The 20,130-nt window shown below is 36.8% G+C and overlaps 1 protein-coding gene and 1 long non-coding RNA gene across 3 annotated transcripts in view; one reads left to right on the top strand and one right to left on the bottom strand.

Annotated features, from left to right (window-relative positions):
• Nucleotides 1-20,130, bottom strand: part of LOC100378494 (neuronal acetylcholine receptor subunit alpha-2-like) — a 50,118-nt gene that overhangs the window by 14,061 nt on the left and 15,927 nt on the right. The gene's annotated exons all lie outside the window — the stretch shown is intronic.
• Nucleotides 15,197-16,131, top strand: LOC146733794 (uncharacterized). Its single transcript, XR_014926719.1, has 2 exons — nt 15,197-15,467; nt 15,958-16,131. It is a non-coding gene; the product is annotated as an uncharacterized LOC146733794 (long non-coding RNA).

The raw sequence follows: 20,130 nt of genomic DNA, 5'->3' as shown, positions 1-20,130 counted from the left end.
TTATATAATAATTATTTTGAAAATAATTTTGCCAAATAACACCAAGCACATACATCCAATTTACTCATCAAATAAAATAAATTCATTCCAAATACCAAACAATACAATAATCTCTAACAGTCATTTATTTCACCGGAAAACTGACATCGACAACGACAACAGAGCATCAACTATTACAATAAAACTCAAAATCTACAGAACGTTTCAACTCAATATTGTCCTGGAAGCATATAATCTTACAAAACTATTTAAATACAGAATACGGTTTGTCTTTCCAAATTCCGGCTGAATGACCACACTCTTAAAATTAAATCTGTGTACCACAAAATAATCTCTCTGAATGACAGACTTTGTGACATGTGTAATCAAAACCAGGGGGAAGATGAAACACATTATCTTATCAAATTCAATAAATACCAGGATCTCAGAAAAGATCTATTCAGCATTGCGAACTCACACATCCACAATTTCAAAAGCAAATTAAATCACCAGGGGTACGGTTCGTTCACTGAATTTATTCCCACGAAGAAACATTATCAAACATTATCAAATCTGGTTTGAAAATCAAACAAGGTCAACTGTAGAAGTGTACCGTTCCACAGATGACACCCCTCGCCTAATTATCATTTATGGTGCAGATAAACGATTTTTACATCATAGAGCCTTGACCGTGTTCCCCGCTAAGAGTACTGTAGATAGACGTCAGACAGTCACTCAAGCAATTTGTTGAGAGGATAACTTGGACATTATTTATATCTGATTAATTTATCCTCCGCATGTTATTCAAAGACAAACCCCAAGTCACGAGACTGTTCTCATATTTTATGACCATTATAGCCCGTCAATCTCACGACTGAGTATGTACGTGGAAGCCACGCTGGATGGCGACGTCGTCTGATTATCCTTCCTACTTGCTCGCCTTCCATCCGTGACCCGATCATCTGATACGCACAGAGTCCACCGGGGCATTATGAAAGGTCGGGTCCCGGGAGACCCCGTAAGACGATTTGCTATATCCCTTGCCACATTTTCCCTTTATTGTTTAGATAGTTGAACTATACAAATACAGGTCCATTATATATTCAGCAGTCAGTCAGCGCTCTGTCAGAACAATGGCGCTAATAAGAGCGGCCAACTATTAACGTGATACTCAAGACTTTGATTATCACGCAGAAACATGACAGATAGCTAAAAAGCACGTACGAATTGACTAAGCCTATGACAAAGAATTGGGTTGCTGTAGTATGAATGCACATCATCATAGCACTACTCAGCACCGCCAACTATATTCGCATTGGAAGTGAAATCAGTGAACATATCTACAATTATGAGAATACGTGTTACATAGTAACATAAAAGGCGAGTCGTGTCTCCCACGTATTTGGTGGTTTACGTTCAACGCGAGTATATACCGCTTCATTGCTAATACTAGTATCGCACAGAACATATTTAACATACATAGCTCAGTACATGCGTGGTGGCTACGTTTCAGGGCACAATATATATGTGGCACTAACATCAAAATATATCAGCTGTTCCTGGTTCTCGAGAAAAGATAAATTAGAATCTCTTTTTTTTCATTTTTTTCAGGTAATTGTTACGTACGCACTGAAAGATTTTACTGTTACGTGTTTTTGATAATGTACGGATTATTTAGGATACCATCTATTGAAAGGTGGAAATAACACACTAAACTGTAGATCATTAAACAAAAGTCGCATAGAAAAATGTTAGTTTTTTACCACAAACAACTACAATCAAAACAAACTAACACTACATTGAAAAACATAACAGTAAACGATTAATGCATGCATGGAGGTAAAAGAGACTGTCTTTTACCTCCATAATACAACGACTTAGGTATACAACCAAGACCAGGGGTTTCGAAATAAAAACACACCATGCTCCATTTATGCCATTCACTTTCTCCCCCCTCACTTGTTATTCACCGTTGATGTCTACTAATAAGATGTCAGGAGAGAGTGAATTCACTACATGCGCAAGCCAGTTTCTCCTGTTCATATATGGCCTGGTGTTATAAATCGATCTTCCGGGGTTGGGCGGTCGTGTTTTTTACTTCGGACGAGCAGGCGCATACTATGCAAATATTTCACGTCACGTGATGTACCCGACTATAGGGATAAAATCAAGCTCTAGCTATTCATGTAACAAGATGATATATCTGGTATTCCCTTTTAATGGTCGCTTAATAACATCATTCTGGAGGCAACGCGTGGGTTTCCAGAGTTGTTTGTTTTTCGGATAATGTAATTGCGTCGCCGAGACGGGTCAGACAAGCCAGACAACGTCGGCCGAGAAAGGCGTCACGAGGAAGGTTGTTCGGTAGCTAAAGTTAGTAGTCTTGTGTCATCACGGGTAGCGCCTATTTACTGAATAGAAGCTCCGCTTATCAATGACCTTCAACAATAATGATTTTTTTTGGTATAAATACACAATTTTGTCACGCAAAGGTATTGACAGAAGGTTGTATGTGTTAATATTAAAAGTACAATGGCTGTAATGTTCGTGATGAGAATGCCTCATATAGAAAAGCGAGATAAGATAATTTGAGCCAAGAAAGCTTATAAATCCCTAGAAGTATAATTTAATAAAATCCACTGGAGATATATATTATTTTTCCTAACTTCGACACACTAGTAGGAAATTATACTCGAAATTATACATGTGGTAATGTACCCCCCCAGGGGCGGATCTAGGATTCTGGAATGGGGGGGGGGCGATAAGTTGGCCGAAGGCCAAGTTCGCGAGCGCCGATGGCGCGAAGCCTTGTTATTTGTTAAAAATAGGGGGGCCGCGAAATTGAGCGTTTTGTAACACTTTGTAGAAATACATTATTCAAAGTCGGTGGCTGCTCGGCTTCCTACGTAACAGTTTCCACAAGCGACGATGGCGAGCACAGATTGGACCACTTCTGTTAGCGGTCTGAAGTGAAGACGATTCACGTCGAGCTGCGTCAATTTATTGTTTTCACTGCAGTAGTTCGTATACGGACCATTTGGATGATAATGTTGGTCATGGTGAAATTTAATTAGGTTTCGCGCGGTGTCAAACTGTAAATGATGATACCAATTCACTCGCCAAGAAATCGGGTACATTATCAACTCGGCCATCAATGAACTGGGACAATGACACTGTGATAAGTGGTCAAAATAACAATATAGTGCATCGAAAAGTAGTACAAATACTTCGTATACACAAGCACACGAAAGATTTGGATTATCAAATGTGTGTCGCAGAAACGGAAACAAGAACACTTTCCCCCCAATGTGATAAATAAGTAAAACATAGGGAAACTATTACAACCTTGCACATTGAGGATCTAGATTAAATAACAAACAATAGATAGATGGATACAAACTAATGATAAACAGTCTTTTTCTTGTAGGGCAAAAACGAGTATAAGAGTATAAAACAATGCAATAATATTGGCTAAAATTTAGGGGTGAACAATTATAAGCAAGTACAATGATCATATTTACATTTTTCTAAAATAATACTATATGCACTGCATTAATCTCAATGTCTCTCATAATATTACTATAGCATGAATTACATAAAAGGTTCTAAAAATAAACTGAATATACAGCAACATATCTGAAAAACAATTGGCAAGACAAATTAAAACAAGCATGTTCTCCAATTAATATTACGTACATGTCCTGTATTAATCCTCGTGTCCTCTATAAAATAATATTACATGAATTGTATAAATGTTCCCAAAAAATAGTACAGTAATATATATAAGCAAAATAAAATACTAGCCAGATTTTAAAAAAATGCAGAAAAACTACACTTGTCTTCTTTTTATTTATAATAAAAACAATGTTTCGATTTACCTATTTCTACGTTTAAAAATATTTTGAACTTATTTCAATCACTTTTTACCCCATATCTTGAAAATTGCACTTCATAGTTACACCAAAATTAAACTTGATTGACGTTTTTTAGTGATCGATTAAATTCACAAATGTGTTACTGTTATATTATAATATTATAAATTATTGTAACCACTAGAAGAAAATTTGAAGTGAAATTTAATCTTGAAAAATATACAAAATCGAACTAGGCCGACAACAATGAGGACAGTGTTTACCCCTCATATAATTTTCATTCCATGTACGCAGATACGGGCAAGATTAAAATTAATGAATATTCTGCAATGTGGGTTCTTCAGGTTGTAAAACATGTACAGAATTCATAACGATCGGCGTGCGTTCCTTGGGTGTACATCATTCTGATCAGTCGCGGAAACGCGTATCGCATTTGTTAGATTACAGTTCGGGAAGATCAGTGCAGATAAGGCATTCTGATTGGTGGAAAGGCGGTGCCACTGATACTTTGTTTAACCAATCAAGTCTTCCAGTTCACATTGGAAAAATTAACCTCTTAATTACATGTACAATATAAGACAGAGTAATATAATTTACTCTTAACCTTCCGCTTTATTTAATTGTGTTCAAATGACTTGGAGAAAAGAACTGTACTGGTGAATAATATAATTAATTTAATTTCTTAATATGAACCGTTCAACTAATGATTGGATTAACGATCCGGCCAAACTAGGGAGCCAAATATATTGTATTGTAGGCTTCATAGACGCAGTGATATTTTGAGCGACTAATGACTGATGTCAATTAAAAACATGGCAATGAACATTGTTTATGGCAAAGTGGTTATGCGACGAAGATCTCGCGAGAAGCGAACTCTCTGTGCGCGTCAATCGAACGTAGTTCTAACCAAACGCTTGGAAAAGTTCAATTACGCAAACAGAAACAAAAGAGCGAGAATATCGCCGTATTCAAACACGCGAGGCGAGCCACTCTTAAAAACTACTTCAGATGTACACTATTAATCACAGAAACAATAATTTGCATTATAATTTATGAAAGTTTGTTGTGATTCTTTGATTATCTTGAAATTCGCGTGACTTCTTCCATTCGCGTGAGATCGTTATCGCGTATCACACCGCCACCACACTCTCAGCTAGACAGATTGCAGGGAATGCGCAATTAAAGCTCAGTTGTCTTAAAGACATCCTGTCAATCAAATAATCAATCAATCAAGTAATTCATGTACAGATGTGTTGTCAGCCATATTGGCTACGGGACATTTGTTATCAGATCGATCTTGCAGCAACTTTCCTTTTATTGGATTAACATTTCAAATGGAAACAAAAGACATGTCGACGTTATGCATCGGCGTAATGGAATTGCCATCTTTCCCATTTATGATAGCGATGAGCCTACTCAATAAATGCACTATCCTGAAATTACCAACATTTCGTAATTTTAGTAAAACATAGGATGTCATTGAGTAAAGGTTTCATATTGCAAACTAAAGATTTGTTTTCTTGTCGATAATTGCAATGTCGAGTTATTTTTTCAGTGTTCTTGTAAAGTATTATTTTTATTTTCCACTCGAAAAACAAATATGTTATTTATTTATGGTCGTGAGACTGTGAACATCACGCGCGGTTACATTCGTTCTCGCGATACTATGGTCTCACGCTATAAATTTTGCTGTTAATATCAAATTAACAGCCTTCATAAACAACTGTCATTTGTTACTTGATAGGGTTAAAGTATAACAGGTGAATGAGTGTATCCATTAACAATATACACGATTTGATTGAAAACTGCCTACCCTGGGAATTCATTCCTCCATATTAGCTAGAGTGAACGTGAGTTTCATTTACCCTGTCAACTAATTGTGTTTTGTTCTAACTTCCATTCCTCCACAGTCAGTTTTTTTAAATTTATCAGTAAGAGTAGAGAAACCACGAACAACATGTCTCACAATATATACCGCTTAGGTTTGGTTGTTCAAGGACTGTGTTCATTGCAAATCATTCAAAACATGATTTTCTCCTAATAGCATTCTTGACTAATCGATTTTGCGACATTAGTGGCGTTCACATTAGAGATCTCGCCAGTTACCGAGCATCGGAATCGGTTTGGCACGAGTCGAAATCTGAACAGTCGGGCTCGAGGCGACAATTACCGGAATAAACTCGATATTGGACCTAATAGAGGGTCGACACCGAAACTCGGCACGATTCCCAAAGTTTTCTCTGACAGCTGTGTTGTCTTATGTTGGGAAAACTACAGTACTCTCTGTTCAAACACTGCTACCGCTACATCGACGCGAGAAAAATAACTGTTCTTCGAACTCTTCTTTGCCGTTCCATGCACGACGGTATACCCGGCCCAGTGTACCAAAAATGGGCCCAATGCGTTCCCAATACACACGAACGTAATCCCTTTGCACTCATGACAGATTGAAAATATTAGCTATTGAATTTAAAAAAAAAACTTTGTACAAATACAATCCTTTTACTTTTAAGAGATAATAGTCGTTTGAATAATTGTTGACCCGGTCGAGTTGCAAATAAAACCTTAATTTTTCTCTCGTAATTGTACTTCCATAGACAACTCAATACGATAATGTAATCTCCATATATACTCTCTATCGATCGGTTGATCGATCGCAAAGGATTAAATGACCTATCATCAATGATGCACGTTCTGTTTCTTGGTGCGGATCGACGTCGAACAAATGACAGGTTAGTAGTAATGATTGCATGAAGTATGTAGCATATGCGTTGGAAAACTACATATAATTCGCTATGCCAGATCATGAAGTGACGTCATTTGAAAGCATGTACTAGTATATCCATTATGCTACAAGCGATGAGGCGATCGGGTCAGCGTAGTACTGCCACAAAACCCCGCAACCACTGCGCACTCTTTTATTCATAGAATGGCGGATAACCTTTCCCGTTTATTGAATCTACGCTGTGCTACTTCAAGTTCTCTTATCTCAGAGATCACATCATCAGTATGGACGACCATGAAACATGGATTAGTAGTCCCCCGAATAACCTCGGTGATGATCGACTAAACCGTAATTACATTGACGTTGATTAACCTGCATTATTAGAAAAACAAGAATTCTAAATAGTATCTGATTGGCCCATCTATTTGAATACGAGTATGAATACATTCGTTTAGCTTTTCTTGAAACGAAGGACGATATGCTGTCAAATTGTGATTACATACACTAATATTTCAGATATGCTTCAAATTTTAGAGATTTATTTATTCATGTTTCTGTCGAGATCGATTCAAACTAGAAACATAGTTAAACTCTAGTTACCTTACCCTTTGTTGGTAGTTTTTGAATGGGTGATCCACGACAACTTTTAAAAGCATACATATGCTAGCAATATTACTTTAACATAAATTGGAATATATTGTCACAGCGTGCGGAAAACACAAATAACCGAAACAAGCGAGCTGTTGGTCGACACAGTTCCGCTGGCATAATTCAATGAAAGGGATATCAGGCAATTTGGCTGGTAGTTTTCAAAAAAAGATGTCGATTATAGTATTGTTTACTCAAAATGACAAAAATATCAGTTTGAATATAATCATAGAATGACAAAATCTGACAGAGGTCAACCCAATTTATCTACTTTCCAAAAAAAAAGTAAAAAAATCAAAGCTGACGCCAAAAACACTTTTAGATATATGTAGATGGAAACATTAAGGGGGATACTTTAAATAAATTTTGGAAAAAAGAAATACTATTTATAATACATTGTATAATGTTACTTTCTGTGGTCTTTTTAACAATCAGCCATGTTTGGTTTCTGAAAGTGTTCTTCGTGTATTTTCCAAGTTATTGATTGAATTTCACTTAAAACTATCTTCTTCTTGTTATAATAGCTCAAATCATTTTTATCTACCCCTCTTCAGATCTAAGAACTACTAGTATATCAATCACTATGGAATGTCAACCAAGTTCAATTTTCGAGAGTCGAGTTTCCAAGATATTGGGTAAAATTTAGCTGAAATAAAACATGTTTTAAACATAGAAATAAGTGGAAGAATGAAGACGTTTATACTTCTGATAATGAGAACCAGATGTTAGTAATATGCTCCCCAAGATCTCTTAATTAGATAAGTGTAGTAAACGATATGTTGTTGTAATTATGAATTCAAATACCAGAAATTAAAGTGTCAGTTGGTGTGTATCCATCCATACATTTATTATTTGGTCTAGATTTTCAGTGAACAAAGTTCCAATAGTTACGATATGCGGCAATATAATTCAGATATATGACATTAAGTAGAATTATGTTTATATATTTTATTTAAAGCGGGGGAGTCGTCACCTGCGCATGCGTCAGATGTCCGTAGCATGTCATTGTTTACAAACAAGCGTCTACCCATGAGCCTTTGCGTTTTTAGCGTGTGTTGTTATCGCCGCTTGGGACACAATTCCCGCGCGTGCGCAGGTGACGACCCTCCCGGTTCATGTTATGTACTTTGTATACTAAGTGTACAAAGTGTGCAATGTACCCATAATTCAGTTGATTTCTAATAAAGTGAGATGTCTTTGAAGCGTGTCTTAAATTATTATTAATAATGCAATAAAATTGTGTTAAAATAGCAGAAAGAAATTTCAGTTTCAGTTCTAAAATTTGACAAATAATGTTTAGTCAAAACAGCAATTTATTTGATATGCAGTATTACACCTCATTAATCCTTTGACCATTTAATCATCTTTTAATTCTTTCCAACAGCATACATCTGCCAAATGATTGACAGCATGTGAAGCCAATCAGCGACCGAATTGCAGCTGGTGATTTCATGCATTAATGTGAAAAGGCTGATGAGGTTCGTGGCCATAAGTCACCACTGCAAGCTTTAAGTCCAGCATTATAATACCATGAACAAACAAACAGGTCAGAACAGAACAGAACAAAATGTGAAAATATGTTGTCTCCATGGGCACAGGGTTGAGGTCAAACATAAACATAAACAAAATTATTATTTTAAATTCAGTCTTAAAATACACCCAAATTATAACAATTTTCTTTGAGAATGTGAGTGAAAGTATGTACTTTGCATTATGTGTGTTATAAATTATTGAGGTTTATGTTGAATGATCGATGGAAAACGATTTTAAAGTGCCTTTGGAGTTTGTACACAGTTAACTAAGGAATATCCATGATGTTCTACTTTTACATTTTATATTTTGCTATTTTCTCTATCAGGAAAGCTGTAATTCGAATACTATGAGGTTATTACGAGAATACCTCAAAGTATGCGCGAACTTGAGACAGTACAGTAGAACAGAATCAGCGAACTTCTTTGTGTGGAGTCCGGTCAAACCCTGATGGCAGCCATGTACGGCACGCTGTAACTTATGGCGTTATGGTGACAGATGTATAATAATTTCCAATATACATTAATTGTGAATATATTTCCCCACTCCTGTACGTGTATAGTACGGTGTTGGTTGATTCAGTAAGCTATTGGGGGAGGGTTATGTGCAACAAGGAGGTCCATGTGTTTAGCTAGCTAACATGGCAGTGTTAGTTTGTTTGTTTATTTGTTAATGGTGTAATAAGGCTGGATATCACGGTGTCCAAATTGTTAATGTCAACGAATGTTAGAAACTCCAGAATGATATTTTACTTCAAATTAAATTTAATCATCCAGTGTATAAGTTTTGTGGTACGCCATAACAACACATATCTTTCCCCATCATGTCTCACACTTATGCTTGTTTTATATATTTACTATAATTTGTTTTCGAAAATTTCTGATCAAATGGACAGAATCTGGCCAGAGATTTTAGTCAACATGTTGTTTTTCTATTTAAATGCCATCCGTTTTCTGTTAAAATTGTTCTTAAATGCGTTTGAAGCGAGAGGGTCGTCACCTGTGCACGCGCGGGAATTGAGTCCCAAGCGACGATAACAACACATGCTAAAACGCAAAGGCTCATGGGCAGACGCTTGTTCGTAAACAATGACACGCTATGGCCATCTGACGCATGCGCAGGTGACGACTCCCCCGCTTCAATTGATATGTTCAAATCTGTTGACCGTGTCTGCATCCACTGAAGCACTTGAACGCAGTGTTCAGTTTATGAATAGTGAGGCATACACAGTCAAAATGGCCAACAAGTTTGATTACAATTGAATGTGTGTTTTTTTCAAATGAAAATCAAACAATTTTATGCTGACGAATGAAAAGCCGAGTTTGACATTGTTTGAATAAAAAGTATTTTAGTTACGAGCACACATAAACAATTATTGACAACATCAACGTCGACGCCGACAAAGTTCCTTTATATGCCCACCCTGTATTAACATGACGGGCCAAGCAAAACGGCGATCACAGCAAACTCGTAAGAATGCCAAGCCTTGCATTGGTTTAAAACGCTTCTGTGGTCGCGCGTTCTAATTCTGTGTCAACAACGTGTTTTACACGCGTTGTGTACGTCGCCGGGGACCCACATCGGCACCATAACCGGCTTGGGGCAAATTGGGTTCATTGTAAATAAACGTTGTCGTTTGATTTCTGCTGTTTACCGGAATTCTTCGACTATTGCTCATATGACGCTCCTCGGTGACTCACGATAAGCCGGGAATGCCTCACATATCTCCGAACTTTCACGCCATTAGAAAAATGTGAAAAACGCTATACGGGGTACAGAATAGCCACGTGTGGTGTAAATTTCAGTATTCTGATTCAGGGAAAGAACCTTTGAATTGTAAGAATTCCTTTATTTCCACCAACATCATGATTACACTCATTTTGCACTTAGCTAACAGAAATAGAAGTAAAAATCAATAATCTCATTAAGCAATATAATTTAGAAATTACTTTCGTGAATAAATTGATTCAAAGTAATTGTGTTTGTGATTTATCCGATAATGTTTACATATAGTGTCGCTATCATAGGCCGGGAAAAAACAAATTAATTGGGAAGCCCTTAGCTTAATAGATCCATCCTCCAGCGATGACCTATTTTACAGAAAATTAAAGATGCGTCTCCGGCAATTTTCCAGCTCAGATCGATTGGTGCTGTCCACGGGTGATTGAAGTTGTTATGATATTCAAGGCGTCATTTACATTAATGTAGGCATTGCACGTGGCTGGTCAAAATAAACCGATTGACGCCGCGATGGCGTATTCCCCACAAGTTAATGATCCACGATGATGCTACGTTTGACTCAATCACAATTATTAGCCCTAGAAAATTACTCAATTATTCAGAATAATAAAATACGGTGTTTCAAAGAGATTGAGAACCACCTATCTTAGTAAAAAAATATATATTAAAGTGTTATGTTGAGTACATGAGAACTCCTCAACTTCAGTGAAATACACGAAACTTTAATAAACTACCCGTAAATATATAATAAATTCAAATAAATACTAATAAATAAGTCCAAAACTATGATCAGATTGATCACATTCTTAGAAAGCGAAATTAACACGAAATGTATGACTTAAGGTAGCGGGACTATTATTTGCATACTTGTTTTCATCTTCTAATTGTGACTAAATGACTACAAATATACCCAGGAAAGTATATATTTTTAGAATCGCCAGACTTCAAGCTTTTCACAAGTGTATTTTGCATGCCATTATCTGCATTCTACGACGCGTTACTCAATCAAAGGTGAAAAATTACTTTTTCTGTAAAAAAAAATTACGCATTTATGCTGGCGATAAGAAGTATTTTTTTCACTTTTCCTAGTTGTTCAATAGTCTGGTAAATTGAACGTGTCTGGGTAGTTTTATTCAAGCAACGCGTTTTAAAAAATAGTGTCCTGAATTTCAATTACTGTTTTAGTCGCATTGCGCCCAACTCAAACCACAACTCGTTGGTAAATAATCGATGAAATAGTTTGTCTGGACACATTCAAGTTCCTCTCATTGTCATCTTAAAGCTGTAAAAATTTGGTGTTAATCCGACGACAATAAGTATACGTTATTTTTTGTTAAAGACCTTGTATTTTGAAAAACATAAACTCCTAGAAAACGTCCATGAAGTAACAGCAAAGATTGTCAAGCTTGTTTATCGGCACAATCAATTTGTTTTCCCATCAAGGTCTGTTTTACCATGTGTAGGGACATCCAAATGTGTAAGGCTATTGGAAACCAAAAAAATAAAGGAATGGGATAGCTATAATTGGATAAATTCGGCATATGAAAACACCAAAATCAATGATTTTTTTTCAGTGGCTGTGTGACCTTGTGTCTGACACATTCATACGCAAATGACTAATCTGTGAAACAAACAGGGGCGGAGACAAACCACTCAAATGTTTGGAAACACTCATTGTGTGTCAGATAGCTACTGATAACACGTCCTAACATTGCTTTGTCTTGAGTTTATCTTTGAAACTTATAGGCACACAGATTAAACCTGTGTTGTTGATTTTGGAAAACACTACTGAGGCTGCCTTGCTTCCCTTCAAAAAATCTACATTTTAACCAACTTACATGACATTCTATGTTATATTGACTTTATCATATGAAAGTTTATGGTGCATTTCATCAATTAATAAATAAATGTGAAAATCGTAATTTTCAACACAAATAATAGTCTCGCTACCTTAATCGATTCGAAAATAACTATTGGCGCAGATGCAATGTGTCTGTTCAGAAGTGGGTCATCGCCTCACCTCTACTGTTAATGCGTTCTTTCGCTGAACTATAGTTCGCCCGTTTGTTCAGTGTTTCCATGTATAACAGATATAAAGTCGATATCTAGGAGAAACTATAGTAATAAGAAGCACGAAAATAAAATAAAATGGGTGACAACGGAGAAGATAGTTAACCAAGATAATCCATCTTGGGAAAGTTGCAGACAAGAGAAATAATGTTCAGCGAGTGGCGTTAAATGCCTGGAACATCTACTCAAAACATATAACATTGCAAATACGACTCACCAAACTTGACCGGTAACTATTTATGCAAGTTTTAAACACGTTCAGATAACGTCGCAACATCAACTACAGACAACGAATACCCATTGCACCTTTATCACTAAAGCTAAATTAATATTAAAATTAATATGTTCTTCACGTTAAAATTATATTTCCACTTTCTTTGGCCTATGGTATGGGTTTTGTACGATTCGTGAAAAATATTTTCCAACCAAAAAAATCGCATAAAGAGAATTTCGTCAAAATAAAGTAAGTCATGCACACATGCAAAATACTTCGAGTAATTATCACATTCTGGTAAGTAGACACGGCGACACGACGACGAAGCGGCACGCCAGTTTCAGCTTTAACTGTTCAGTATATGTTGCTAAACTAACTGATTTTATGTTTTCCCATTGTGATCACAATAATAAGTGTGGCGGTGTTCTGCATATAATAGAATTTGTAGAATACACAATCACAACCTAATTTCGTTTTAAAACAACAGTCGTCGCAATAATTTGGCCTTCTGGGGCCGGTGTATCTTAGCCAGAAATTTGAAAAAAAAATGGCTAAATGGATGATTGTACTTGACAAAATCTAAATATTTTGCCTGTCAAAAATAATAGTTTTCTTTACAAATTGAAAAGCTGAAAAGTAGCTAATACACTATTGAAACAACTATCCGACAACTTGAAAACATATTTGAATGTCAATTTTGGATTCCAAATATCTTCATGAAATGTGTAATTTGAGAGTAAAAAAAGTATCGAATTTTTATTTTGATGAGTTGAAGATAAGTATACACCCACATATCAATAAATTCTGCATATTGTTATCATAGTATAACATTATTAACGTGTTGGCGATTATTTGCGTGTACCATAAAACTGATCATAACGTGATTAGATTTCAAATGCAAATCACTGACTTGAAATGTACCTGTGTATGTGTATGTGTATGTGTATTTCATGAACATTTTTCACAATACAGAGTAAGTTCAATGCAAGTCAAAGATTTGGAATATTGTCACCCTTTGTAGGGCTTAGCTTGTAGTAGTTTATATATATAATTGATTTATTATAGTGACATGTGTTATATGTCTCCATGTCTTCGGGGACTTATATAAAGAATACAAACATTTGATTGAATCCTTGTAAAAACACTTTGGTGAAAAAAAATATACAGTAAAGAATTGAACAAGAAAAAGGAATTTCGTAAATAAATAAACAGATAATTGTGACTATTATGACTGATACCAAAACCTCATTGACTTACTGAATATATGCAGTAAAATTTCTAACAGGACTCATTGTGTAGGGATTCAAAATGGAATACCCCGATATCAAGTTGAGACAGCTTGTTGACTGCTGGGGAGGTTGGTCTTCAGACAAAAGTAAGGTGACTTTGACTGTTGCGCAGATCAACGAGCACAAACTGTGACATTACCAAACTTTAATTAGGTTTTTTCAGGTGATTGGAAGGTATCGAAGGAGTCTCCGGCGGTAATTAGTGGCAGCTAGATCAAACCTTATACTTGTGATTTCCATTAGAAGAGCGCATTGGATTTAGGGAAAATACATGTTTATCAACACTAATGTCGCACATGCGCAGCACAACGACTACCGCCCTTTAAGGCGGTGGGCGTCACGCAGCGCGTGCTCCGTCGAATTCAATGTGAACAAACAATGCATTTTACATGCGTTGTGTTAGTCGCTAAGATGAGCAAACGTTTCCTACCGACATGTATGCAAGAAAACAGCTTATGTTAGAACTGAGTTGTATCATCACCCACTAGTAGTGTAATGTTGAAAACTTCATTTTATTTCTCCACTTATTAATCAAACATGAGTCTGTTTAGTGGTAGCCTGAAAACTTCGAAACGTAATGGCACTGATTCACCATGGCAATGGTTATCTTCCTTTGCTCGAAACTTCACCTAAACTACTCTAGCGACGTTAAGTATTGAAATGATGTCAATTAGCTCATACCCGGGGGCATACTTTGTTAAACATTTCACTGACGACATCATTACCGATCTATTCGCAAATGTTCAATAAAACACGATTCCGACACAGTGCGCAGTAAAAAACCGTTATCTTTGTTGCACATTTCATCTCTCAGCTCAACTTTGTATACTAAACGCGCAAGTCACACTTCAATGCAGCGCAATGTACGCCCATTTATGCAAATCAGAACGTTTGGTGATTGGATAGATAGTGGTAGATATACTGTGAAATACTGTGATATTTTTTCTTTGTGAAAAGAACTCTCAAAGTAAATGCTTTCCATTGCCATCACTTACATGGCAAGAATGATTCCTCGTACTGTGATTATACGTTTACAAAAGAATAATTACTGCCAATCTGATTAAAATCTGATGTAGTGTACGGGCTTTAATTATTTTGGCTATAAACTTATTTTTATTTTATTTTTTATTATATTTGTTATTAATGCCCTTTTATTTTATTATTTTACTTTGATTTTGATTTTGTGATTTTTTTTAATTCCGCCCTACCTACATCTGAGCCGATGCCTATGTAACGAGATTTCAACGAGACCCACTATCGACGATTTTAGTCAACGAATCACAGACCTCCTTCTATAGTGCACATGATGACGTCAGGTAGCAAACAGACTCAAATAAAATGGCGGATTATACAGACGTTAGCGACCGAGAATGACACCCGGGGAATGACACGGCTTTTCGGTAAGTTTATCATTGTAAAATGCAACGAAAGTCATTTTTATGTTAATATTGTGGCTCGAATGGTTCGATCCTTATTTTGCATAGTTATTCTGGGAGTGACGATTTTGTTTCCACCGGTTCGACCGAACACCGGTGTCTTTTTCCAGTCGCCAGCCCTGGAGACAGGTGATGTTTTGTTGACGATCGGGCCAAAATCGTCTCCGGTATTGAAGCCGTAGCTGTAAATATTCATCAAATTGTATCAATGTTTTGTACATTATACAATAACTCTTTATTAAAGTAATTGAGCTGATTTGGACTGGAATAAAATATTTTTTTTATTTGGAACACATCGCAATTGATCAGGAAATATTATTTTGCTCCAATTTTCTGCGTCGATGCCGTGGGCCGGTGACCGTTATACAATTTAAAATCAGTTTGCATTGTTTACTATAGCTGTTTACAGTGTTCTAATCATTACGATTTACTTATTTTTTTGCTTCCATTCTAGATAATTATGCTCAGTGATGTAAAATTGAAGCGATGACTGAATGAACGAACCTTGGCTGGCGAAGATGTATCTGGAAGTGTACACATTTGTTGGAAGTGAAAAACATATTCAATGTAATGACAAAAATTGTAAAATGCTGTGGAATTTCTTTTGCAAATAAAAATATACTAGCAATTTTCTATTAATGGTTTATTCAAGTGGGCAAAATATAATGTATAGATAGATTGCCCGTATACACTGAAAAGTAAGCAACCGACAGCCTGTATAAAAGGGGGTCTGTGATTGGCTGTTACTTACGCGAGATTTGAACGGGACTTACATAGGCGTCGGATCAGATGTAGGTAGGGCGGAATTTAAAAAAAATCAAAGTAAAATAATAAAATAAAAGGGCATTAATAACAAAAGTAATGAAAAATAAAATTAAAATAAGTTTATAGCTAAAATAATTAAAGCCCGCACACTACATCAGATTTTAATCAGATTGAATTACTGCTGGCCACGATAGTTACGTCATTCATGACCTATGAACTCGCAGGTTTTCTCGTAAATGCAATCAAACTACAGTAAGTGTTTTCCCCAGTTCAACTTGGCAGTAAATCTATTTAAGCAAGAAAAGCTCGAGGTACACTGATAAAACATCCATGCGTTATATAAAGAATAAAAAAAAAACAAGCTTAAAATACGGCATTGCTGGCGGAGCTATCAAGAGTGATTCTCACGTGACGCGAATCAATCAAGTTCAAGTCCGTGCCACCTTGGTGAAATTTTGTTATGAATTAGCCATCTGTGTATCTTCTTAAACCATGACGACATGACTGGTATGCGACTCGAGTGAATGGACAAGCGTACATACGTTAGTGGAGACCACTGATTTCATGGTACCTATGAACATGTCCATAGGGCACGCGATCAGACTGCAACTCCGTGTGGAGGTCGCCGATTGGTAGATTGGGCCGCCGCCCCATGTGCGAGTCATTGTGCAAGAGTGAGTGCTTATATAAACCGCTTCGTGGTGCTATACGTGGCTGTGTGGTGTAACACGCTATGGTACACCAAACTTTGGGAGGGTCTGTATTTCGTGTACTGAACTGACTACATCCATGTGTCGGTGAACTGTCACCGTCAGTCTAACGTATACGTGAATCACACGGTGAATGTTGAAAGACTGCAAACACCCGGTAACGCGACAAACAAACACCTCTAGATATTCCAGTTCATATCAGGGTTTAATATAATGAATTATACAGTGTGAGAATGCTTTATAATACAATTACTTTGATGTTGATTGATTAAATTACGTTGTCAGCCAGCATAGTTATCACTTTGTTTAAAGCGCGGTGGTCGTCGTGCAGCGCGTGTTCGAATTTCATGTAAATAAACAATGTATTTTACACGCGTTGTATACGTCGCTATGAGTCCCATATCGAACAGAACGCGGCGCGGCGACCGCCGCCCTTTAATGTTTGGTCGATTTTTAAGTATAGTATCTTCGTGCATAATAAATGTTTATATAATTTAGGTAAACGTGTCATTTACATCTGTATACTATGTACTGGTCTATATAATAATCTTTTAATGTTCATTTTTACATTGCGAATCACCCTGAATATATTGACGTGCTATCGTGTGCTCAGCCACGTGGTAACCACACAGAGGTACGTTTTCAGCTTTATATTTTGGAACCTTTTGACAGAGACAAGATTAGTTAAGAAAGAAAAATGAAATCAATTCTCGCATGATAGTCGGCTTATAATGGTGCTACAGGTTAGTCGCAATATCAAAGCATTGCTAGCTAGCCTGCAAGCGACAACCCAGTGTGACGTAATATCTAGGACTGACTGGCATAACTGTCAGTCATTTTATATCATGGTGAACTGACGTATTGTCCTATAACTACGCGGAGAAAACAAGTAGCATGTCACCTGATATAGGCCCAGTCAGGCACTCAAAAAGATGTTATACCCAAAATGACAAATGTTCACTGAAATTGGTATTAGTCACAAAAACGAATAAATTCAAGATCCAGTAAAGTGTCTACATATAAAATATTGAAGGTGTCAATGCTAAGTTTTCAAGAAGTCGAAAATAGCACTTTTCTACTTTAAAAAGATCGCTTAGGAAAAAGAATAGACGATTGTTCTCCGCCTGGTTTTCGCTAAAAGAAGCGTCACAGTGGTCGGTTTTTCTATAATTTTAGGCGTACACAAAAAAGTTCATACAGAAAATACATTAATACACGATAAAATCAGTGAAAGAATGACACATGGTTACTGAGATATACAACCAACAAATGATGCAAAGTGTTTCGGAATGCGTGATAACATTCCGCTATACAAGTACCAACCATCATATACATTCCGAGTCTCAAACAAATGTGTTTGATTACAATAAACAAACCTAGAGGTAACCGGTTTATGCTAGTCACTGGTTGGCAAGAACCGGTCGTTCGCGTCCGAATACACATGTTCAAAATAACTACTGGGCAACATTGCCACATCAAATTGTGATATTTGTTATCAAACATTCGCGTGATAGTTGGCAAAAACATAAACAAATGACTTCACAGAACGACGGCCAGTACAACGCGCGCGCGCACATGATTCAAGATTCTACATCTAATTACTAGTAACTGTCTAAATAGGTATTAGCCTGACATGTAGGCGTGAGTGGCGCCCTCTTCGGTAGGAAGTCGCTTGAAGCACCGCGGAGGGCGCAACTCACGAGACCTTGTCATGCTAAATAGGTATAGATTCAGGGTAGAAATATCTGGCAGATTGTAGTTGTCCGGGATTGTTGTTTTGGAATAAATATGGAACTATATGTAAGAATCAAAATCCCGCGTAAATATCCTCAAAGCGGGAAGGTCGTCACCTGCGCACGTGCGAAAATTTATTCCCAAGCGATTATAACAACATATGCTAAAAGCGCAAAGGCTCATGGGTAGACGCTTGTTTGTAAACAATGACGCGCTATGGCCACCTGACGCATGCGTAGGTGACTACTCCCCCACTTTAAAAGACCGTAATTGATTTCACATTTACAAATTAAAGCATGGATTTTAGAAATTGTACTTTTTGCATATGTGTATAGATTTTTTCAATACATGGGTATAATTTCCCACTTGTGAAGGCTTGGTGGCACCCTTCTACCTAGTTTTAGATCTAGTGCCACCTCTCGCCGTGGAAGAGTTTTATCACGTAGTTCCAAACATGAATATAGTTTCTGTGGCGAAATGTACTGTTATATTTAAGTAAGGATATTGGATAAAGCCACGAGAAAACTCTGTACAATACACAGTCAAATTACCTGAATAAAATACAACGTAATAACGGTTATTGGTATATCATTCATGATATAAATAATAAATACAATTTACGATTTGAGTGCTTAATTTATAGCAGGGTGTCGTCATCTGCGCATGCGGCAGACGGACACAGTGTGTCGCTTTATGACTGAATTCCCGCGCATGCGCAGGTGACGACCCCTCCCCCCGTTTTAATTAACAAAGTGCTGTATTCTGTATTATACCGGGACACTTGTCGATATAATTGATTTTATAAGCGACGTTTCTTTTTGTTTTTAATCCGAGTTAAATTGTATTAAATAACTGTCAATTGCGCTCCAATTGCATTTTAGTATCGCTGCTTGTCTGGCAGGTCTATACGGAAGAAATGTGTTATATCATAAACGGCAGGTAGAACAATGGTAATTCAATATGCAAATGAGTATATTACACATTGCGAACATTCCGCGTGGCACCCCTGCCGAATAGCATTGCAGTGGATGGCCAATCAAAGAGCTTCTTGTATAATGGAATACATCAGCATTTATAACAGCCAAGAATGCATAAAGGATATTTCAAGCGATGAAAAAATATATATATTATGAGGCCCTGAACAAGGTTTTCCAGTTTTCTGTCCCTGACCTCATTGCCCTTGCTTTGCTCGATTTGTGCAGCTTTTCAGGCGAATAAATATCGCGCTTGTCCATGCTGTTCAAACATAACATTTATCATTAACCACTAGTTACCGAAACCGCGTGAGAAGGGTCATATGGTGTATCGAATCATGCGGATAATTTATATAAAAAACACTTTTAGTTTCATTTGACTGAAGCATTCCAAATTAGGGCATGCCCCATAGAGGGTTTCCCGCCGAGCGCATCACAGAAATT

The sequence above is a fragment of the Saccoglossus kowalevskii genome, chromosome 16 (assembly GCF_978046115.1).
Source record: "Saccoglossus kowalevskii chromosome 16, keSacKowa6.1, whole genome shotgun sequence".
In the NCBI taxonomy this organism is placed as follows: domain Eukaryota; kingdom Metazoa; phylum Hemichordata; class Enteropneusta; family Harrimaniidae; genus Saccoglossus; species Saccoglossus kowalevskii.
The sequence above is the reverse complement of the archived record's forward strand: the minus strand, read 5'-3'. Positions and strand labels throughout refer to the sequence as shown.